Below are 25,796 nucleotides of genomic sequence, written 5' to 3' on the forward strand. Positions count from 1 at the left end.
AGTTACACTGAAGTATTAAAAGGTTTAGAAGTAAGGTGCCTAATAGTGTCTAGCACATGGAATAATTAACTATTTGAGACAGGAGGAGTTGCACTAGGCTTGCTAGAGATGCAAAGAACAAGAGTGCTCTTGATTCACTTGGTACAAAAGGAGAAAATGGAAAAAAACCCACAATGTATAACAAGATACAAACCATCCTATGAAGTGAGTATCCCATGAAATAACCTAAGAACTTCTCCTATACAAACAAGATGAGAAAGATTCCTCCATTTATATTAATCAACCTCTTTTATAGTAACTTTCAAGCTATAGTCTGTGATGTGCTAGTGGATTTTAACTGTAATTTTTCACAACCATCATTTTTACATGTAACAGAATACAATAAAAAAATCAAAATGTACTGCAAGGTACCAAAGGTAAGAACTATTCAGTCATATATACACACATAGGCATCCTTGGAAGTAATGTAAACTGCATTTCTTAGTGCGGATTGACAAACATATGCATTTAGTAATATCATAAGATTAATAAGTAGCACTATACCCAAGAATTGGGAATTCATAAATAGTACCTAATGTTTACCAACAAATACATGCTTAAGAAAATAAAACTGAGGAAATCTATTTTAAATATAATGAAAATTAGAAAAGATATGAATCAACTGTCCAAATTTCAACTGAAGATAAAAACAACTGACTAAATTATAAAAGAAAAAAATGAGACAGTGCTGAGTTAGAAGGGCTAAATATCTTAATGAAAAAGTTGGGCAATGCTAAAAATCCTTCTAAGGACAATATACCCTTTTTGTTCCACTTCTGAAAATTCTATGTAGCAAAAAAGAATCTGGCACATATGAAAAGAATTACATAACACCATCATGTGAGATTTAATCCCAGGAATGCAAGGTTGGCTTAACATCCCAAAATCAATTAATATAATAATCATATCAATAGCACAGAAAACAAAACCCACATGATTATGACAACAGATGCAGAAAAAGCATCTGGCAAAATCGAACACTGTTTCAAGTTAAACAGACTCAGCAAACTAGTAATAGAAGGGAACTTCCTGCATATAATAAAGGGCATTTAAGAAAAACCCACAGTGGGCTTCCCTGGTGGCACAGTGGTAGAGAGTCCGCCTGCCGATGCAGGGGACACGGGTTCGTGCCTCAGTCCGGGAAGATCCCACATGCAGCGGAGCGGCTGGGCCCATGAACCATGGCCGCTGAGCCTGCGCGTCCGGAGGCTGTGCTCCGCAGCGGGCCGGCGGCCGCAACAGTGAGAAGCCCGCGTACGGGCTTCTCAAAAAAAAAACCAAAAAAAAACCAAAAGAAAAACCCACAGTAAACAACATAGTGAATGACAGGATACCTTTGCCCTCACACGGGGAACAACACAAGGATGTCTACTCTCACCACTTCTCTTCAACATTATACTAGAGGCCTAGAGGTGTTAGTCAAAGCAATTAAGCAAAATAAATAAGTAAATAAATAAATAAATGTCTTCCAAATCGGAAAGGAAGAAGTAAAACTCTATTTGTAGATGACATATTTAGTACATAGAAAACGCTGAAGAATTCACTGAAAAATATTAGAACTGATAAATGAGTTCAGAAAGGTACAGGAAACAAGATCAATATTTAAGTAATGAATTGTGTCTCTATACACTTGCAATGAACAGTCCAAAAATGAAATCAAGAAAACAATTCAACTTACAATAACATCAAAAATAAAAAATATTTGGAAATACCGAATATTTCCTTTAACGTGCAAAACTTATACTCTGAAAATTCAAAACACTGTTGAAAGAATTTAAAGATCTAAATAAATGGAAAAACATCCCATGTTATGAATCAGAAGACTTCACACTGTTAATACGGTCATTAATACCTATATTGATCCTAATTAGAGTCCAAGCTGTATTTTTTGTAGAAATGAACAAGCTGATTCCAAAATTCATGTGGAATAGGGATGGGGGAGGACCAGGGAGTGATAACTAAAGAGTATGGGGTTTCTTTTTGAGGTGATGAACATGTACTAAAATTGACACTGGTGGTAGCTACACATACATATGAATATACTAAAAACAATGGAATTGTACCCTTTAAATGACGAAATGTATGGTATGTGGATTATATTGCAACAAAACTATTTTTTAAAGTAGAATGAGAACAAAGGTTTAAAAAGTTAAAGGACAGTTTAAAGGTACCAAGGAGCAGTAACATTTATGCTAAGTACATGTTTTACTGTTCTTTAAGTCTTCAAAAATTTGAAAATACACATATAGCAACAATTAAGCACAAACCTGAGCACACTGGTCTTGTACTGCATATTTCTGTACTAAGGACGTTCATAAATAAACAACTGTCAAACAATTTTCAATAAAATGACAGCCAAATAAATAAACATACAAAACTCCAAGAATAGTTACTTGTATTATGCAAGCAACTGCATGACATGGGGAACTATTAGGAGAGCTAACACATGGTGGATTTTGCAATAAGTAAGTCCAAACACATATAAAACTCTGAAAAGGGCATAAATAGACAGCAAAACAAATGAACAAACAAACAAAACCAGAGACAGCAAGAAGCAAAAGCAATAAATTCAAAAATTATTTCAATGTGTAAAATACATTATGGCAAGTATAAGAAATTCTGGCAAAAGCATAGTAAAAATTAAAATGATTTTTGACATTACTTTGAAAAGAAAGTAAGACAGACATTATTACTTTGAATATACTTGTGCCAGTATACTACCAAAGAGAAGGGAAAAAACTGTAAGTAGAAAATTGTAACTCTGGATGTCTCAAAGGCTATAGCACAAGAAAATGAGGACAAATGTTCATCAATCAGGTCGTCATAAAATTTCTCTCATTCTAAATTTCTGACATAAAGGATAATGGTGAATGTCTAATGAATAGAGTTAATTACTAAGATATTTTTTATGGAAGAAGGTTGACAATTTTTTAAAAAAGTATTTGAAAGACAGCGTCCAATATTCTACAGATCATACTAATCCTGGTATAATTATATTTTGCAAATGGACAATTAAATATTGATTAAATAAACTGCTCCTATAAAAATTTGCCACTCATTTTAATTTTTCAAAATTATGTACTTATTTAAAATTGGTAATACACAGCATGTTATAAAAATGATTAAAACATTAAGAAAGCACATTGAGTGGCAAAAAATTCTCCCACAAATAGCAATTCCTTAGTTTTCCTCCACTGGTTGCCAGTTTTATATATATATTCTTCCTGAATTTCCATTTCTATTTGAGTTTATTTCTTGACTCTATTTTGATTCCCCGATGTTAATCCATGTACCTAGATTATATATATACATTGAAACTATATATCCTAGATTTTCCAGAACAGTCCATATTTCTATTCACTTTACCAAAGCAAATGGGACATATGCCCTCATTTTCATAAAAGATGTATTTGCTTACAGTTTTGAATAGTAACTTTCAGAGTTCCCAAACTAGGAACCAGAATACATCTTCTAAAACCTGGTTTAAAAAATATTTTAAGGGACTTCCCTGGTGGTCCAGTGGCTAAGACTCTGTGCTCCCAATGCAGGGGGCCTGTGTTAGATCCCTGATCAGGGAACTATATTCCACATGACTCAACTAAAGATTCCGCATGCTGCAACAAAGATTCCATGTCCCACAACTAAGACCTGGTGCAGCTAGCTATATATATATATATATAAATATATATTTATTTAAATAAACAAATATTTAGATGAATAAATATTTTAAAAATATATTTTAAGATTGAAAAATTACTAGGTGAAGAAATGAAAACTGTCATACTTCTCAAACTGTCAAAAAAATATATGGGAATATAGGGAAACAACCAAGTTTTTCTCATATAATACAAACAATGCAAAATTCAGATACATAATGAAACATTGAAAACATTTCCTTAGATTATTAACCAGTATTTTATACCGTTTCTTTCCCTCATACCAAAAAAAAACCCTACTTTTTCTGGTCAATAGATCTGAATCCTAAAATTACACTTAATAAATATAAATTTATATATATATATATTTTTTAACAAACCAAAGACAATTTATAGTAACAGAATGTTAATATCAGCTGTAATAGTTTAAATTTCCTCATGTGTAGGTGAAAAATGGCTCTTCAAAATGGAAGGGAATTTCATCAACTGGTTTAAAAATAACAGTGAAATAAAAAGCAGAAAAGACAAGACTACTTACTGTTGACCTCTGGGCTTCCTTCAATATAAAAGTATTATAAAGCGAAGAGTAAGTGATATAATAAAGGAACCTCCACTTTAATAAATCATTTTTTTAGGAAAAGGAAGTCTGCAAAATCTGAGAAAGCAATTTATCTTCAGGTGAATAAGACAAACAGCAATTGATCTTGTACCCAGGGAGTGATTCTTCTTCTACCAGTTACAAATACATCTCTGTTAAGCATCACTAGAATAGGTTGGCTGGTCTCCTGTTTTAAATAATTGATTCACACATTTAAGATTTAGGGTGTATTCTGATATTTTATGCCAAATGCCACCGTCTCAGTAGGCTGATTAACTTGCCCATTATCTGGTCACTTTGTACATCTGTAAAATGAATCCAACTTGGTATAGGAGCATACCTGAGTAGCACCAAAGACAGATTTTGGGGGAAAGAGGAGTGTCAGAAGTAAGACCTCCACAAGAAAGTCACATTTAAGCTGAGACATATGAAATGGGCACAAACTGGTCAAATGAAGGAAAAGAATGTTACAGGAAGAGAAAATTACATGTTTATATCAATGAGATGGGTCACCACCAAAAGTTTCGATTTATAGCCTAGAATTCTGAAGACATCATGAGTGTTGTCTAATATAGTCTATAAAGGAGTTCATTTAAAAAATAAAACTATTCTAATTATATTTGCAATTTTGAAATTCTGTGAAAAGGTTAAAAAAGTAACACCCAAGGGACAAATAGTTTACAAAATTAATTTTCATACAATTAGTTTCATAGTCTTTTAATCCCTAACTTTAAAGCAAATTTTAAGTACATATCATGAGATTATTCTGTCATGAAGAAATAATCAGCTTAAATATAAGATGAAAAGAGTGTCAATAAATAGAACATACTGAATGACCAAATACTAATGTTAGATTCACAAGAAGTTGCAAAAATAATATAGAAGGCTCCCACATTACCTTCTCCCAGCTTCCCCTAAAGATAACATATTACATAACCATAGTCCATTTTCAAATCCAAGAACTTGACATTGGTACAATACTAAACTGAAGACCCCATTCAGATTTCACTAGTTTTTACATGCACTCTCATTTCTGTATGTGTACAGTTTATGAGATCTTATACGCTGTATGCGTTTGTGCAACCACTACCACAATTAAGATATAGAACTCTTCCATCACCACCAAGAAAGTCCCTTGTGCAACTCCTTTACATTCACACTATCTACCTTTCACCTTCATCCTTAACCTCTGACAACCACTGTAATGTTTTATAAGACTAATTTTTTTTCATTTCAAGAACATTATACAATTGGAATCATACAGAATGTAAATATGTGCGATTGGCTTTTTTCCCTCAGTGTAACCCCCTTGAAATCCATGCAAGTTGTCTGTAGCAATATTTTATTCCTTTTTAAAGCTGAGTAGTACTCCACTGTACAGGTGTATCACAGTTTGTTTATCCATTCACTTGCTGAAGGTTATTCGTATTGTTTCCACTTCGGGGCAATAACAAATAAAGTGCTATGACTATATGTGTAGCAAGTTTTTGCGTGAATGTAAGTTTTCATTTCTCTATGACAAATGGTCAGGAATCTGACTGATGAGTCATGAAAATGTATGTTCAATTTTATAAGAAATGCCAAGCTGTTTCCAGAGTGGCTGTGCCATTTTACATTCCCACCAGCAATGTATGAGAGATCCAGTCATTCTGCATTCTCATCAGCACTTGTTACTGTTATCATTTAAAAATTTTAGCTAATTATCACATTTTCTAAATTTGCACTCTTCTGATGGCTAAAGGTATTGAAAACGTTTTATATGCTTATTTACCATCTTATGTATCCTCTTTTATCATTTAACATTTTAACATTACCTGAAAAGGGAATATACAATATTTCCAAGTGTGTAGTTAATTAGCTCTTTTACATAGTATGACAAGGATAAATATACAAAAAGTTAATGAAGCTTTATGAATAAAAAGTGGAGACAGACACATAAGTACAGAAAATATAATCTAATTTATTTAGAAAATATCATTATAGGGATCATTTGATAAAAGCTATTTATTATGATAACCCAGAAAAGGGACTTAAAAGTCATAGGGCACGCATCAGATGCTGTCAGTGCCCTTCCCATATCCTTTGGACCTAACAATTTCCCCTGGCTCCAGGCTTCCAAAAGCTAGAAGCTTCCTCTCTGTGCCAGAGGCATTTTCTCCTGAACTGGTGAAAGTTGCTGTGCCCACCTGGGCACTAGGCAGGTGCACAGCCTTCCAAATTGCACTCCACAGCCAATAACAGGAAATATACTTGCATTTCCAGTGAGTTAATTCTGAAATCGATTTCAACACTGATTTTTCTCAAAATTTCCCCACAGGATAAAGCCCCAGTAACTTATCGTGGTAGTTCGATTAATGACTTTTTATTAGCTGCTTTGTGTTCCCTGAATCGCCTCCTGCCACCCTTGCCAAAGTTACCTACATCTTCCAAATTGGCTATTTGTTTTAAAATCCTTGTTCTAGGTTCTCCTGCTGGGAAAACCTATAAAAATTAAACCACCCACAAAAACAAAATAAGTCTCATTAAAAATAAAAACATTTAAAAAAAGTAGTGACAAAAAAGCAGTGACAATAAGATGTATAAGTTTTCCTTTATCTATTTAATTTTTCTACTTATTACTATTAAATAAAGTCACTATTACAAAACTCTTCAACTGTAAGTTAACAGCACTTTGCATATTGAAACAATTTCTAATATGTACATTAAATCAAAATTCAATAGTGAAAATTTATAGACGCTTATGACTACAAATGTAAGAAATTTTCAACCTCTGAAATGTAATAATTTCAACTTCTAGATTCAATGTAACATGATTATAGAGACCACAGAAAACAAACATATCAAGGGTTATTAGAAAGCTGCAGTAATCAGGGCAGCATATTGGAGACAGGATAGACATATAGATCAATGGAACAGAACACATAGTACAGAAAAACAACCATATAATTGATTTTTGAAAAAGGTACAAAAGGCAATTAAAGTGATTTAAAAAGACTTCAGGAAAGGGTACTGGCTGGAACAAGTGGATACCCATATGCCAAAGTGGGTATTAAAAAAAGAACACTTCCTATCTCATCCTACAAACACAAAAATTAACGCAAAATGGAACACAGACCTAAATGTAAAAACTAAAACTATAAAATTTCTAGGAGAAAATATAGAAGAATATCTTTCTGACCCTCCATTAGGCAAAGAGTATCACATAAAAGCATTATCTGTAAAAAACAGACTGATACATTCGTAAAAACTTCAGCTCATTGAAAGTTACTGTTAAGAAAATTAACAGACAAGAATATAATGGGAGAAAATACTTGCAAATCATATATCTGACAAGAGACATATTCAGAAAATATAAACAAATCTCAAAACTCAATAATAAAATGAACAACACGATTTTTAAAATGATCTGAACGCTGCTCTGAAGAAGATACACAGATAGTAAAAAAAACATAAAAATATATTCAACATCATTAGGAAGTGTAAATTAAAACAATGAGATACTACTTTACCCCTGTTACAGTGAATAAATAACAAAAGCTAACAATACCAAGTGCTGGCAAAAATGTGAAGCCAATAAAACTGTTCATACACTGCTGGTGGGAATGTAAAATGATACAGCCACTTAGGCAGTTCCTTATGAAGCATGTGATCCAGCAATCTTACTTCTAGTGGAATGAAAATGTATGTCTGTATAAAGAAACTTATACAGAAATGTTTATAGCAGAGTTACTAGTAATCACCAAAACTGGAAACAATCTAAATATTCCTCCATTGGGGATGGATATACAAGTTGCAGTACATCAACATGACGGAACACTACTCAGCCATAAAAGAAACAAATTACGGATACTCAACAAAAGGGATGACAATCTCTGATGCACTTATGCCAACTAAACGAAACAAGATTCAAAAGCTATGCACTATATGATTCTATTTATGTGTGTCAGGAACTCAAGTGAGTTGGAGAGAGGCGAGCTGCCAGGTTTCAGAGTAGTCGATTAAGACAATAAGCCAGGGAATTCCCTGGTGGTCCAGTTGTGCTTTCACTGTGCTTTCACTCTGTGCTTTCACTGCTCAGGGTGAGGTTCAATCCCTGGTCGGGGAACTAAGATCCCACAAGCCTCATGACAAAACAAACAAACAAAAAAGACAAGCCAAAGTGAAAGTAATAATTAAGTCTTTCATCACTTACTGTGATACTACAAGAAAGACGGTAAATCGGAGAAAGTGTCCACTTTCCCCCAAGGACCAGTACACTGGTCAAGGATCAGGTGAATCTGCACAGATGCGGGAGTTGTTTCACTGCCAAGGGAGCCCCTAAAAAAGGGTTCTGAAGTTTTAAGACCCTGAATCTGGGGTAAGATGGAAGGGAGAGAGCTAGGTGCAGAATAGTATTGAGTTCTAAGTCACAGTACAGAAAGGTGTCTCCAAAGTTCTTTGTCACTTCCCTAATAAAAAAGTCTTGACAGAAGCATCTAAGCCAGGCCTCAACAAAAGCCCCAGATAAAGGGGCCTCCAAATTAAGGTGCTTGGGCTAGGAATACTGACATGTGTAAGAGCATAGCTGGCCAGGTGGGATGAGTCCTTGACTGCAACTCCCTTCAGAGACAGCAATTCATTGGCTTTACACCAAGTCTGGTGTGGGGAAGGCAGCTTTCCCACATAAACCCCACCAAGTAAAACCTTTGTAGATCCCTATGATTGGCCTGAAAAATCACACACAGGTTTTTGGCCAGGAGCTAGATTCATCAATATGAAACACTGGAAAAGGCAAAACTGTAGAAACAGAAAACTATGATATGGAATTTGATTCTACCTTGTTTTAAAAGCTAACAACAACAACAAAAAGGTCTGATGCTGATTCACAGACAAGGGCAGAAGACACGAGACCCCTGGATGAAAGGCAAAAGATTATATTTTACTCAAGTCAAGGCACATGAACATGGGCATATTTGCACCAGTTCCCCTTGCCCCAAGTCCTATGCAGGTAACAGGATGGTTCAGATAGATGCTATGCATGCACTCACTGGGTTTGCACTGGCAGGTGAGGAACATAAAGCTTAGGGAATCTACCAATTTTATAGCAAACAGCAACTAAGTCTGCTCTTTGAATGGGGAGAGACAGTTACCTCATGTTTTAAGTCCACCAGCTATATAAGTAATACTGAGAAATGTCCTAGGAAAGAGAGCAGTCAGAGCCTTACAGTCTTGGCACACCAAGCAAGGAAGTCTGTCTCTGCCAACAAAAACAGAGCAGTGATCGCTAGGAGCTGCGGTGGGGGAAAGGCTGACTACAAAAGAGCACAGGGGAAGTTTTAGGGTGCTGGAACTAAAACATATCTTGCTCCTGGTAGTAGCTACATGACTGTGTGCTTACGTCAGAACTTATACAACTGTACATTAAAAAGGTCAATTTTATTTTATGTACATTACACCTAAAAATTTTTTTATGCAAAACAATACTGGGGGAAAAAAGGTAAATCTTTTAAAAAAGAAAAGGAAATGATACCTAGGACTTTGTGGAAACATCCCCAGTGGCCTTTTCTCCATATGTCTTCTTTCAACTGCCAACTACTTAACAATGTTTCCAGCTTTCATTTAAAGTTAATAAATTAAACACTTTTAGATATATTTAAATCACCTATTCAGATTTATTAAATCAGAACTCAGTTTCTAAATTTCTTGGTTTTTACAACAATTTCTGAGAAAGAAAATAGCTAAAATTTGTAAAATAAATTAAAAATATAGTTCACTCTTGCCTTTCAGCTTTCTAAATTAAGATATCCAAAATACAATAACATTTAGCAAGCTTCCCTTCACCCTCCCTACCACCAATATTAACTGACAAACAATAAATTTTCAAAATCATTAAATTACCATTGTTCATGTTTCTCCTATTGACCAGTGATCTAAACATTCATTCTAGTTAAGAAGGTTTTTAATAGAATGTAACATCTGTTTTATGTTACATGGGAGACAGCAAAATTCTTCCTCTCTGACTGGATTATTAATGGTCGTGCCTTCTACGGAGTTATTCTCTTCATCCGCATCCCCATACTAGCTCTCTAAAGTGCAACATAGCCCCTGATGTAATACATTTTCCTGCTAACTGTACAATACTGTAGACACCATAACTTTAATGTGACATGCTGGTATTTCTTTTTTAAACCACAAATGCATTTCTTATTCTTGATCACAAATTTAAATTTCCTGTATATTCCCAGCCCACCAGGCATTTTTTGTTTAAAACTGCTGAATAAAAATAGATGAATTCAATTTTTTGACTTGTCATCTCATTTTTTTTATAGACCTCTCTCCAACTCTTAGAATGGAAAAGTGAAAAGATATTTCTTTTTATCCTTTTACTATTAAATCAACTTAAGCTTAAAACACTGCAAACTACTTCTACTCCTTAAGAGTAATATAAGTCCAGGACACACATAAAATTATTTAAAATAATATGTTTGCATTATATTCAAGACAAATACCTTTAATAAAGGCATTTTTCTAGTGTTCATCTCTATAATTATTTTAACATGAATATCTTTCTGTTTTTATTTTTAAAAAGTCCTCAAATTTGACATATATTCCTCATTTTATTTCTGAGGTTTACATCAAGATTTGAGACCATCTTAACATTTCACTGATTAGAACGAAAATAAAATAATACGCCAAATGGAGTTATTGTTGTATTTCCACTACCTTCAGTTTTTCTTGTACAATATTTTGTCCTTTATGAATGAATTCTGACAAAATTGAGATAAACCACATAACTACTAATGATTCTCAATTAGTTCTTCAGTTCATTTCCCTTGCCTAATTCTAAGAAAACTACATATGGTTTTAACCACTGGTATTTTTTGCTTTCTGCCAATACACAAACCATCCTTTTTTTGTGTTGAAAACACTCCCATGAATAGTTATAATAGTCTCCAAAGAGACCAGATGGTAATAAACACTAGAGCAGATTTGGAAGCTAACCATAAATTTACCTTTTCATAGTCTCACCATCATAATATAGCTCTTTGTGCTTATACCATTAAAAAAAAAAATACTGGTGATAGAAACAATATGAGTATACTTTGCACTTAAATAAAAAGATACACAGTAATGTTAAGGTCTTTCATAACTACATATACCTCCCTCATTTCATATTGTTATGATCAACAATTTTTAAGAGAGCATCAGCTTGATAGAGCATGACATTACTAATGACATTATATAGTAACTTTTTACATTAGCAAAATTACTATTAAAGTAAAACTCAAGAAATATGATCCAGCTAAAGGCAACAAACGATTTCAAAGTTAAAGAAATAGAAATATAGGCTAATGTTACACAGAATTACCACTGATTTTTATTTTGTTATTCTTCTGGGATATTAAATTATTCTGGCTTTCCTACTTCAATTGAAGTAGAATGACTTAAATAATCATTTATCAATATATTTATTTTAGAGTATCATATTTCTGAGAAATAAAAATAAAGAATGGTTTTCAAAACTAGAAGCATGATACGAAACTTTCAAAACACACTGTGGTGTATAAGATTGAAATTCAGGCATTTCCCTGCATCTGTAAAAAAACAAAAATTAGCCCAAGAATTAGCTTATTTTTGTACTTTTTGATGTAAGCTACAATAGTAAATTATATTAACTATATTTTCTGTATGCATTGTAATATAGCTATCTGTAATGTTTCTGGTATTAAATTATTCTTACAGCTCAAAGCAATGAATATATAAAGTCACATGGCAATGGAAGGATAGAGACAGAAAACAAATAGAAATAAAAATAAGAGAAAAGAAAAAGTATGCTTAAATAAAAACAGGAAATATGAAAGGCGGGTGGTGGGGGAGAGATTGCAGAAAACCAGAATAAAAACAATGTCTGTCCAAAAGGTATTTATCTTTTTGTTTGCTACTTTAAATGAGGTTTATAGTTTGTTTATCCCATCTATTAATTTAAGCACCTAAATTTTAAATCCACCTAGTTTATTAATTCTTTGTTTACAACAGTATTCACTTCATTCTATTGGGGTTTTCCACAACAGACTCAACAAAGGTAGTGTTAATTTTATTTCCCTATTTTATCTATAAAATATGATACTGGCATTGGAGTTGAGAGAGACAGATTCTATTAAGAAAACATATATCTATTTTCTTTAATGGAAGTTGTTTTAGCATCTCCATAGAAGATCCTATTTCTCTTTTGTTTTATTGCTATGAGAACAAATTACAGATTTTGTAACACTGAACCATCCTTGCATTCCCAGAATTAACTTTTCAACTTGGTCACTGACAATTATTAATGTGGTACTAAATTTATTTCCAAATATTGTATTTGGGCTTTTTTTCACAACAGTCAAAAATAGTATTAATCTATACTTTTAGTTTTATGCTTGCTTATTTTTCTTTCTGCTATCCTTGTTGGGTTATAGTATCAATGGGAGACCAGCTTGAAAGAAAAGAATCTAGAAGGGTTTTTTTCCTCCTATGCTGCTCAATGGTTTAATTATCTTAGAATAATCTGATGTTCACAAGTCTGGTGTATTTGCCAAGTGAAGTCACCTAGGATTTTTACTCCTGTGGAGAGGAGGCTCTTTGATAATCTGCTCTATTTCTTATATGAGCATTACACCACACAGATTTTTCTCTTTTTAGAATGAATTTTGGTAATTTATTTCTCTCAGAAAATAGTTCACTCCATCCAAGTAATTCATGTCATCCAGAGAAATGTAAATGTAAACTTTCAATGAGATCTTACTTTTTACACAGCATATTGATAAAGAAGACCCTGATTATATTCTGAATTGGTAAGGATGTATTAAAACAAATATATGCATTCAGTTCTGATAGAAATAAAAATTGGTAAAATGTTTATGTGGACAAATTTGACAATTTGTATAAAAATTTACCATGCTTATGCTCTTTCAGCCAGCAATTCTTATTTCTAGGACTAAATTAAAAACATACACAGATGGAAGGGACTTCCCTGGTGGTCCAGTGGCTAAGACTCCATGCTCCTAATGCAGGGGGCCCAGGTTCAATCCCTGGTCAGGGAACTAGATCCCACATGCTGCAACTAAGAGTTTGCATGCTGCAACTAAAGATCCTGCATGCCACAACTAAGACCTGGAGCAGCCAAATAAATAAATATTAAAAAACAAAAACAAAAAAACCTATTCAGATGTAACCTTCTATGTGACTCCCACATAGGAAAAAAAAAAGATATACAGCTGGAAAATAACATGCATATTAAGGTACTTCTAAAGTATCTTTGTAAACCATCTAAATGTTAAACAGTAAGAGATTCATTAAACGAATTATAATACTGGGACTTCCCTGGTGGTAAAGTGGTTAAGAATCCGCCTGCCAATGCAGGCGGCATGGATTCAAGCTCTGGTCCGGGAAAATCCCACATGCCGTGGAGCAACTAAGCCCGTGTGCCACAACTACTGAGCCTGCGCTCTAGAGCCTGTGAGCCACAACTACTGAGCCCGCATGCCACAACTACTGAAGCCCACGCACCTAGAGCCCATGCTCCACAACAAGAGAAGCCACCACAATGTGAAGCCTGCGCACCGCAACAAAGGGTAGCCCTTGCTCACCACAACTAGAGAAAACCCACACACAGCAACGAAGACCCAATGCAGCCAAAAATAAATAAATAAATTTATTTATTAAAAAAAATTATAATACTATCATAGAATGGACCATTATAGCCATTAAAAAGAATCAGCCATATCTATTTCATACTGGTATGGAACAATCTCCAAGATATAATATGAAGAAAAAAAATGAAAATACAAAACTGTGTATACAGTACAACATATGCAGAAAATACACATTAATAGATATGCACATAGCTGTAAAGAAATAAAATATTTCTGGAAGAACACAAGAAACTTGTTACAGGAATCACATCTAACTATGTGAACTGGGTGAGCAGAGTATGGGCACAGGAGGAAAATCTACTTTTCCCTACATACTCTTGACCTTTTAAAATTTTGGACTTTGTGCCTCTTAGTTATTTGTTGTTGCCAAACACAGTGAGTTAAAATAAGAAACATAACTTTATATAGCTTTTTTTATGGGTCAGGAATTTGGGAGTGTTTTAGCAAAGGAGTTGTGTCTCAGGGTATCTCATTAGGTTATGGTGATTGGGGCTGGCTCCTGCACATGGCTAGCATGTTGGTGCTCGTTGGTGGTAAAAAACTTTAGTTCGTTGTCATGAGGGCCTCTCTGTAGGATGACTGAGCGTCCTCATGACACAGCAGTTGACTTTCTTATTATGGGCATCCAAAAGAAAACAATGTGGAAGCAACAATACCTAGCCTCAGAAACAGCCCATCATCAATGCCACACATCAATGCACATCATCAATGCCACACACAACTCTAACACATTTTATTTGTTAGAAGCAAGTTACTAAGTCTGGGCATATTCAACAACAGGGAAATTAGGCTCTACCTTTTAAATGAAAGAATGTCAAAGAACTTGAGAGAGATACTTTAAAAACCAAAACATGCATATTGCATTTTGGTAAATACAAATAGAGTAACATTAGAGAATTAAATTAAAAGATGCATTTAGTTCTGTGGAAGACAAACTTTTTTTTTTTTGGCTGCATCACACGGCTTTGTGGGATCTTAGTTCCCCAACCAGGCATTGAACCCAGGACCTCAGCAGTGAAAGCACCAAGTCCTAACGACTGGACCACCAGGGAATTCCCAACAAACTTTTATCATTAACCAAAAGGATGAGAGAGAGTACTGGGAGATTTAACTTTTATGAAATGACAACACTTACTTCAATCCCTACATTTCTATGTAACATCCCACCCATAACACTATACTTCTGAGAAGTCACAGTAAGCAGAGCAGCAATTTAATAAATGTATAACTAAAGGACTATTTTGAAAATGGCTCTCAACAGTGCAATATATCAATGTGTACCACCTATTCATATAAATATGTTGTGAAAACACTGAGAAACTAAATCACATAATCTTTAATGATGATGATGATACTGAAGTTTAATAACATCTGTGATAACGATTTCATGTGCTAGCACCTTACCTAGTAGTACATACTCTTCCATTTTTTATTTTACATTTCACCCTCACAACCCCAAGTGTACAGTGTGCATTTTACAGTGTACAAATGAGCAAACGGAGGCACAGGAAGCTATAGGAAAACTGCCCAACGTCATCTACAACGAGAAGTTTGTCATGTATTCTAAATATATGGTTCCCAGAACTAAGCACCACATTCAAGAAATATACTGTTCTTTGCCCATTTTCCTTCATTTGGAATAATCTTTTTACATTATTTTCCCTAAGATTGTGGTTTGGTGGCTCTGTAAAACTACATGACACAAACTGAATTTACTTAAAAAAAACAAAGGAAACTGTTTTCTCCTCCAAGTTCTCTAATTGTAGAACTATGTAAACACACACTGACTCACATACAACTGGAAAATAAAAAAGAGGTTACTGTCATTTTTCTTTCTTTACATTTCAATTTTCTAAAATGTGTTCTAAGTTTAACAATTAAAACCATTTAAAAAATGTTAAGAAACCCTACAAATAAGGGGGTATAAGGGGGAAGTATCAACCTGCCACAACTTCCTACATGAAAGGTTTGATTACACACAGAAGAGCCCAAAGGCTGAGCTTGCTACTTCCACCTACTATACAGTCACTCTAAAAGTACAAGCCCTATCAAGTCAGCTTTGTACATGTCCCCAGCAATGTACATTACTTGTAGTCTCTGCTGCTATAAAATTAACCTTCATCCCACAGGGGCCTAAAGAAGATGGTTAAGAATTGATAGTCCCTGCTTTAAAAAAAATGCAACACTGACTACGTTATTACTGACTACAATCTTTCACATTTAGTATAATTTTCCTCAGGGTAGGATTAAATCTATAAGTTTGGGGAAGGGAAAATGACCTACTCTAAATAATTTAAAGTACTGCTCTATATACTTAGACCTTCACTATTTCAGACAAATGACACATTTATATGAATGCTTCACAGAGATATTACTTTTTAGTTCCCCAGTATTTTTAGATAAATCACATGGTTCAAATATTACTTTCCTATGTGAGTTGTATTAGTCTACCTGATGAACATTTCATTCAATTTTTAATACAAGAGAAGGTGACGGGAATTCCCTGGTGGCGCAGTGGTTAAGCATCCGCCTGCTAATGCAGAGCACACAGGTTCGAACGCTGATCAGGGAAGATCCCACATGCTGTGGAGCAACTAAGCCCGTGTGCCACAACTACTGAAGCCCGTGCGCCTAGAGCCCATGCTCCGCAACGAAAAGCCACCGCAATGAGAAACCTGCGCGCCACAACTAGAGAAAGCCTGTGCAAAGCAACAAAGACCCAACGCAGCCAAAAATAAATTTAGTTTAAAAAAAAGAGAGAGAGAAGGTGACAACTGTTACATAAAGCACAAATCCCTAGTGGTCCATAAATATGAATAATTACTATTCTGAACATAACTGAAAGTAATCTGATCTATCTAATGAAACATATTATTTAATTATTATATTTGCATAAATTGTATGCTATCTTCATAAAGGACTATAACTGGTATTGCTTTCATAAAATCAAACCTCTCCCTTCGCCCAAGGACCCCCTTCCCGGTCAGACAGCGGGCAAGATGTCTGGGTGTGCACCGTCCTCAAACCCACAAGCAAGCAGATCCTCTGCGCCTCTCAGGACTCCGGTCCACGCCATGGTGGATTCCGAGCGCCTCTCGGCCCCGGCTGCTGGGCCGCCTGCTCCAACTTCTCACGCCCCCGACAGGGAATTCTCCTGTTTGCTGAAATTATATCGTGCCTGGTGATTCTGATCTGCTTCGGTGCCTCAACATCAGCATACTCCTCCTTGTCGGTGACAGAGATGATCTTTGCTGCTCTCTTTGTCATCTACATGTGTGACCTGCACACCAAGATACAGATCATCAACTGGCCTTGGAGTGATTTCTTCTGAATCCTAGTAGTGGTCATCCTCTACCTGATCACCTCCATTGTTGTGCTTGGTGAGAGAGGAAACCACTCCAAAATCGTTGCAGGGGTACTGGGCCTAATCCCTACATTACTCTTTGGCTATGATGCCTACATTACCTTCCCCTTGCGGCAGCAAAGACATACAGCAGCCCCTACTGACCCTGCAGATGGCCAATGTAGGTGAACTCCCTTCATTTCTCTCAGCATCCTGCAAATAACACCGCCATCGAAATAATTCCTCCCAGCCCACAACTGAGGTAAAAGTGCCTTTATCGAGAAAATTTGTGTTCCAGCCTGCCAATCAACTCCTCTGGGTATGGCCACCTTTATGGGTGTGCCTAGGTTCCCCTTCCTTCTGCAGTATCCAAACGGAGACACCAGTTCTGCCTGGACAATACCCCCACCTAAGCCACAAAATGACGGAAGAGGGTGCCTCAGATTTCAAGACTCCAGGTCCCAGGTTGTAACCCATTCCAAACAACCTCCTCAGTGTCCGTGTGTGTGTGTGTGGGGGGGGGGGGGGGGGGAAGGGGGCTCTGTGGAGGAATAAATAAATAATAAGCAGATTATTAGGGGGAAAAAAAATCAAACCTCTCTAAGTTTCTTATTCTGCCAGATCTCAAATTTTTAAATCCTCAAAATTTTCAGTTTTGTCTTACATGTTGTTAAATCACTTCTAAATACACAAACAGTAAACGGCAAAGTTCTTCAATTTAACTAGACACCACATGCAATCAACCTGCTACACCTACCAAGAACAGAGCTTCTCAATGGTCAGCTAACTTCCACCCATCCATCCAATCTTCTTCTCCCTTATTTGAAAAGCTCACTGCATAGCCGTTAATTTTCATGTAGAGACTTTGTGAAAGAAGGAAATTATAGCTGTCATGATGGGATGGACCACAATTACTACCAAGTAAGGTCTATGAAAATGAGGCCAAGCATTGTATCACTGCATACTGGATTCTAAACGCTTTACATGGGAGGGATCCAGGTAGGACAGTAGAATGAGATAAGGTTCCTTAGGTCAATTCATTTTACCTCACAAACTCTGTGCATACATGCATACATATCTATCTTTAGGGCCAAACATACACATAGTTTAATTTCAAAAAGAGAAAATATACCTCATCCTATTTACCTTGCACTTATTTCAAATTTCATTAACAGAAGATCAGGCCTTTCATTTCCTAATAATACAAATATTATACAGGTATATACTTAAATAACTTTATAAATCAATGTGAATACATGCTCCTGAAAATGCCAAAGATGGAATAAGAATATTGACTGGTACAGAAATAAACTTAGAAAATAGTAAGTTACTGGCTCTTAATGGATGGCAACAATGCCTCTGAGGGGGAAAACAAAAGACAAGAAGTGGGGAATGGGGGTTCTCAGTATTTGGTCACCTATAAGCAGCAATGTACAGGATAGAGTAACAGGATAGTACCTAGGAAGCCAGCTTTTGGCTCACTTTCTTACAGTTAAAGATGACTAGCAGGCAAATTAGTAGAACCTGGAAAGTAATATCACAGATTCTCAACTTGACAATTCATTATTATAGATTCCAGAAGTTGATAGTGAACCACAATATGCAGACTATATCTATGAAGAATGAAGAGCAATTTCATAAGATTTAAGACAGATGCCTGATTCATTTACAAATTCAAAATTTTTATCAATAAGCTGCTATATTCAAGAGCCTATTCATAAAGTACTGCTACAATAAAAACTGTCTGAAACATTTTCTTTTACATAATTTGAATTTCTTCCAGTGGAATCAAGAACATTTTGCAATAATACTCAACTTAAAATTAAAAAAAAACCCATTATTTTCTTATATGCTTTGTCTTGGATATTATCAACTAAATTCAGGGCTTAATGGGGAACCTTAAATGATTATCAAATGCTTTAAAATTCCTTATTTATATAGCTCAAAATGTATTGTTAAGCAAAATTCAAACCTTTGATTTAAGCTTCAGAAGTTAGCTAAATTGTTCATTGTTCCAAGTAACAATCACAATGTTATTTTATTCAGTATGGTGAATATCTTATGAGAGCATGTATTAAAAAGAATGTAAACATCTTGAATACCAACTTATAAAAGGGTATTCATTAGGGTCCCACATTTTACTTTATCATATCTATTATTTATGTGACAAATCACCACTGTATTACATTACACGTGTGAGTCCTTCAAATCAGAGACAGTTATATAACTAACTGTATATGTAAGCACAGATTTTTAGGACACTATTGAAATGACTGCTTTTACAGAATAAACATAAACGTTTACAACTCCATGAAATAACACACCAAAAATCAAACCCAACTAAAATAATAGTTTAACAGCACAGCTAAGCTTTTTTGATCATTAACTATGTGCCATGAATCTTCCTAGGTAATTTATGTGTATTATCACATTTAATTCTCTTAATAAACTACAAGGTTATAGTGTTTTATCATCTCATTTTACTTGTGAAGAAACTACTGCTCAAAGAGTTGACGGCCACTCAGAGAAGAACCAGGTCTAGAATCCAGATCTTTGCCTCCAATGTTAATACTCTTTATTATAAAACTTTGTTTATATCGCTGTCAAAATATACCAATGCATGACATTAAAAGAAAAAATTCAATAATTAGATTAAAATAAATACCTATGCTTGTACAGAAATTACGCTTTTGCCCTGTCAAAAAACTAAATAAAATTAATACAAACCAGAGAATCGAGCAGTGAAGAAAAATACAACTTTCTCATATAGGGTTGTATCTATTAATCACTTCCATCACTCAAAATATGTTCACTGAAAGTCTTCCAAGTCACAGAGATTATTGGAGATGTTGAGGACACACAGCAGGGAACAAAACAAAGTGCCTGCCCTCATGATGCTTATATTTTAATGAATACAAAACTAATAAAAGGAAAAATATTAAAATAATAAATTATAGCAATAGGCTAAAAAGGGAAAACAATTATGTTACCAACTCAACAACTATTCTTAATAAAATCTGTGAAAATACAAGGATTAGAATTATTCTTCCCTATCATGAAGCATATACCTTTGAGCTATTTCATGAGTTTGTAATTTCTATATTACTTATAGCAATAATTATTGCCTATAAAAAAAAATCAGAAAATAAAATCTGCCCTGTAGAGACACAAATGAAATCTACCACCCCACTAAAGTCAGTTTTGTAATATTTGTAGATTGATTTCATGGACCACACATACCTCCAGTCTTTGAATTCCCCTTTAAATAAATTGCAACATCTTACCTGTACACTAATTAGAGTTAAATAAAATTGTTGACGTGTTCATTGCATATCTGAGAGTCCCATTTTCCCTTTTAAGAATGTTAGCCTATAAAAATACTATCATTATTCCCATTTTACAGAAGAGGAAACTGAAACTTGAAAAGGTTAGGTGATTTGGGACTTCCCTGGTAGTGCAGTGGTTAAGAATCCGCCTGCCAATTCAGGGGACAGGGGTTTGACCCCTGGTCCGGGAAGATCCCACATGTCACAGAGCAACTAACCCGTGCGCCACAACTACTGAGGCTGTGTGCCACAACTACTGAGCACATGCACCACAACTACCGAAGCCCGCACACTCTAGGGCCCACGTGCTGCAACTACTGAGCCCGCATGCTGCAACTACTGAAGCCCGCGTGCCTAGAGCCTGTGCTCTGCAACAGGAGAAGCCACTGCAATGAGAAGCACACCACAACGAAGAGTAGCCCTGGCTCGTCGCAACTAGAGAAAGCCTGAGCTTAGCAACGTAGACCCAACGTAGCCAAAAATAAATTTTAAAAAACAAATAAATAAATAAAATAAATAAAATATAACTAATAAATAAATAAAACATATTATATTTTAAAAAAAGGTTAGGTGACTTGCCCAAGTTTGTACTTGCCCAGCTTTGCTTATTGCACAGCACATTCCCTAAGCCACTACACTGTGCTAAGCTAAAATTTAGACTATTTTGTTTTTTACTTTCTCTCAAGTATCTTGTTGCCAAAAGTACCAAAGAAAACAGAAATACTCTAGAAAAGCTTGTCTTTAAAAACATGGCAGTTGACAGTACCACTATTTAATTTAAATGGCAAACACCATATTCATTGCCCAACCAACCAAACAAATGAGACATTTTTCCCTCCCAGAAAAGATCTGACTTTATTTTTCAGTTCAAATAAATATATTAATTAACAAGACACTTATTTTTAAAAGTTCCTGAAACCTAATTACAAAATAGAATGAAAAGGAATGGAATCAAGGCAAGAATTTTATCCCCTGAATGAAAGAAGATCCTGCAACTTGTGGTTTTCCTTACTGAAGCACTTGTTGCTTTGCTCTTAGGCAGGAGAGATACAATCTCAAACTGTACCCATGTTTAATGTCATACTGCAAGACAATGTACCACATTAAGGTTCATAAGTGTAAAAGGTATGCTTTCTTTCATAAAGTGGATAGTTTATGATGTGTAGGTGTAAATTTATACTAAACAACCTCAGAGCACACCTTAACTACTGAGACAAAACTAAAAGCATGTTTTACTAACAGTGGCAAAAGAATCCCTTAACACAAGACATAAAATAAGGCTTAAAGGACAAAAAGCAGAAAGAAAAGACGACGGAAAGAGAAAAGAGGGGGAGATAGAAAGGAAGAGAGAAAATATAGGTTTTGCTTTACATTAAAGAATCTGATTTAACATAGAAGGATGTCACAAACACATTAAAAATATCCTTCAGGAAAACAAAACACTACTTTCTTCACCTTAGTTTAGCTACTAAAATCTCTCACAGTCTTATTCAACAAAGAAAAAGATTACCAAAGAAGGGAGGTGTTAATTCATACTTAAAATTTTCAATTGCAAGGAGAAATTCACAATTTTAATAGTCAATTTTACTTTGTAAGACCTAAGTTACTTAAAATTATTCATTAATCTTAAAATTGGCACTAAAAGGAACCTCCTTTTTAGTGACATAAAGGTTTGACAAGACTCTGTGTTGTATCACCCACCGTCTGCCACATCCTGCTCTGATATTTATAAATGTAGTTGTGCTATTGACAGTTCTGCAACTGCTCCAGGTGTAAGGCATTAGAAGGGAGAATTCTCTTTGATCACTCCAATGTCGTTTCTTCTCTTTAGATCTAAGCAGTCTGCACTGTTCCCAGATTCCGAGATATATCTACTAAAATGCCTTTTAATCTCTATATAGTTTTTTCAGGTGAAATAGGTCATAAAAAGAGATAATCAGAATAATATTTATTCATTCAGGAAAGCCACATAGATTAACTACTTTTTTTAAAAAAAAAAGGTCTACAAAAGAAAACATGAGGCTCTCAATTTTAATTTCTAAATACTATGACTTAATTGGAAATGTTACATGGTTCTTAAAATATCTTTACAATTCTGCATTGAACATGTTTCTATTCATTCAAATATAATTGTATAAACTTTATAAAAAATGTTTTTAGGTATTCAATATACAAAGAGTTTGGGAAAACTTTAAAACACAATTCTGAAAACGGATTCATTACATGATGTTTGTAGGAAAAAAACAATTAAAGCGCCTCTCCCCCCTCCACACACCCCAGCAGCTATCCTGTATAAAACATAAAAATACTGGCACAAGACAGTTTTCTCAAAATTCCATTAAAAACAAAACAAAAGCTTGCTTAAAATTTCACTAGAAGTTAAACATAGAGGCTTATCTAACTGTGAGAGAGGTGACAAAAAGAAAGATTGAAAAGTCAATAATGAGAGAACCAGTGAGGAATTAGAAGTAAGGATATAAGAATTCAAGTGACCAAGAGAAACGTTTAATACTTATGTGAAGAAAAGAATCAAATCTATTACTGATGGATTTATATAAATGATTAAGGAAGAAAATCTGTAATTAGGAACATATTTTACTTCCTGAAGAAAAATGGAGGAGAGAGGGCTATTTGGCAAGGAACATATACACATTTAGTAGTTTTTAATAAATGATTTCAATTATAGCAAAGAATGAATTCTATTTTATCCCTAAGATCTTTGCTTTAAATGAGAAAAATATACTTTATTTACAAAAAAATGGCAGTTACTAAAGTAATAAGAAAATGATTACTTTTTATTATTGAATAAAAATCCATATAGCCTCAACACTTTGGGGGATGAGAGGAAGAAGAAATAATTGATTCCAACGATGATCTACTTATACTTCAGGTAACAAAGACTGAGAAGGCACTTAAAATATTTGATTAGCTGCCCAGAACGTATGCAAAAATGACTAATTTTTAACAGGTATAGAACATTAGAAAGATCAGTAAATCAATTTGCAGGAAACTTAATAGTGAACTTATATAACTTAAAACAATATAGGAATACCACAGGTAGCTGGTCATGAGGCTTCTGAAAAATACGAGTCAGAAAAAAGCGTATACTGCAATGGAGCAAAAAGATATCCAAACACCAAAAAAACTGCTGTCCCTCAGAAGCATGAAGGAAAGAGTTGGTTTAACTTGAACTGTATTAAAAATGATGGCTACTTGATTCTCTCTGACAACCTCCAATTCTTCCCAAATTGAAGCAGACTGTAAAAAGTGGAGAGAGTATGTGAAAGGCTACTCAAATCTAACATATATGGACAAGTCAAAACTGAAATCCACTAAGGAAGAGAGAGAAATCTCCAGTAAGGAGAGCAATCAGAGGTTTCCAGTTAGAAGACCTGGGTTCTAATTCTGATCTGCTTAGTTACCAACCATGGCATTTTTATCTATCTTATTTAATCAGAATCCTTTTCATTAAAATGAGATCACATCTTTTTTCCTATCTCACAGGCTGTTATGAGGCTCTAAAGGTTGAGAGTGTATACAACAGTATAAAATAAAGATTGCAAAGAGGTAATACAAATAAGTTAAGTAGGTAAGGTTTATGAAAACCAATAGCCCAGCATAAGAATAGAAAACAATAGGTCACTGGCCTTAAAACAGAGTGACCAACTTTTTAGAATCCCAACACAGGAACAAATCTAACAGACCAAAAAATACATAAATAATGATAATTATGGAGCAACTTGATGGGGTATGCAGCTCCAAACTCTTTCCAAAGAAGCATTAAAACAAAAATAAACAAACAAAGCCCTACCAAGTATACCAACATATGTACTGGAGGAATTGCAGAAGAGAGAAAGGAGCAGAAAAAAATATTTGAAGACATATGGCCAAAAAATTCCCAAATAGATGAAATATATGAACCTACACATCCAAGAAGCTCAATGAACTCCAAGGAGAATAAACCCAAAGAAATTCACACCAAGACTTGACTAAATTATCAAAAGAAAGAGAAAGAATCTTAAAAGCTGAGAGAAACAATTTGTCAAGAGTAAGGGGTCCTCGATAATATTAAGAATATTTCTCAGGCTTCCCTTGTGGTGCAGTGGTTAAGAATTCGCCAGCCAATGCAGGGGACATGGGTTCGAGCCCTGGTCCAGGAAGATCCCACGTGCCACGGAGCAACTAAGCCTGTGTGCCACAACTACTGAAGCCCACGTGCCACAATTACTAAAGCCCATGTGCCTAGAGCCTGTGCTCCGCAATGAGAAGCCACCGCAGTGAGAAGCCCCCGCTTGCTGCAACTAGAGAAAGCCCGTGTGCAGCAACAAAGACCCAATGCAGCCATAAACAAATAAACAAACAAATAAATGAATAAATAAGCAAGCAAGCAAGCTGATTTCTCATCAGAAACCACAGAAGCCAGAAGGCAATGCTATGACATATTTCAAGTAATAAAAGAACCATCAACCAAGAATTCTACATCTGGCAAAACTATCCTTTAAGAGTAAAGGATAAGGAGTTCCCTGGTGGCCTAGTGGTTAGCATTCCAGGCTTTCACTGCTCTGGCCCAGGTTCAATCCCTGGTTGGGGACCTGAGATCCCACAAGCTGCGCAGCACAGCCAACACATAAATAAATAAGAATAAAGGAAAAATTAAGACATTCCCAGATAAACACAAAAGCTTAAGGAGGTTGTTAATAGTAGACCTGCCCTACAAGAAATGCTAAAAGGAGTCCTACAGACTGAAATGAAAGGACACTAGACAGTAACCTAAAAACATAACAAAAAATAAAGAACAGTGATGAAGGTAACTACATAGGAAAATATAAAAGCCAGTATTGTATATATATGCCACATCTTCTTTACCCATTCATCTGTTGATGGACACTTAGGTTGCTTCCATGTCCTGGCTATTGTAAACAGAGCTGCAATGAACATTTTGGTACATGACTCTTTTCGAATTATGGTTTTCTCAGGGTATATGCCCAGTAGTGGGATTGCTGGGTCGTATGGTAGTTCTATTTTTAGTTTTTTAAGGAACCTCCACACTGTTCTCCATAGTGGCTGAACAGAGTGAAGTAAGTCAGAAAGAGAAAAACAAATACTGTATGCTAACACATATATATGGAATCTAAAAATAAAAAAGGTCATGAAGAACCT

The 25,796-nt window shown here is 34.9% G+C and overlaps 1 protein-coding gene and 1 pseudogene across 5 annotated transcripts in view; one reads left to right on the plus strand and one right to left on the minus strand.

The window, feature by feature from the left end:
- Window positions 1-25,796, minus strand: part of ADK (adenosine kinase) — a 487,490-nt gene that overhangs the window by 277,490 nt on the left and 184,204 nt on the right. The window lies entirely within an intron of this gene.
- Window positions 3,802-24,947, plus strand: LOC309971316 (proteolipid protein 2-like; annotated as a pseudogene). Its single transcript has one exon. The product of its transcript is annotated as a proteolipid protein 2-like (transcript).

This window comes from Leucopleurus acutus, assembly GCF_964270905.1.
Source record: "Leucopleurus acutus genome assembly, chromosome: 14".
Lineage (NCBI taxonomy): Eukaryota > Metazoa > Chordata > Mammalia > Artiodactyla > Delphinidae > Leucopleurus > Leucopleurus acutus.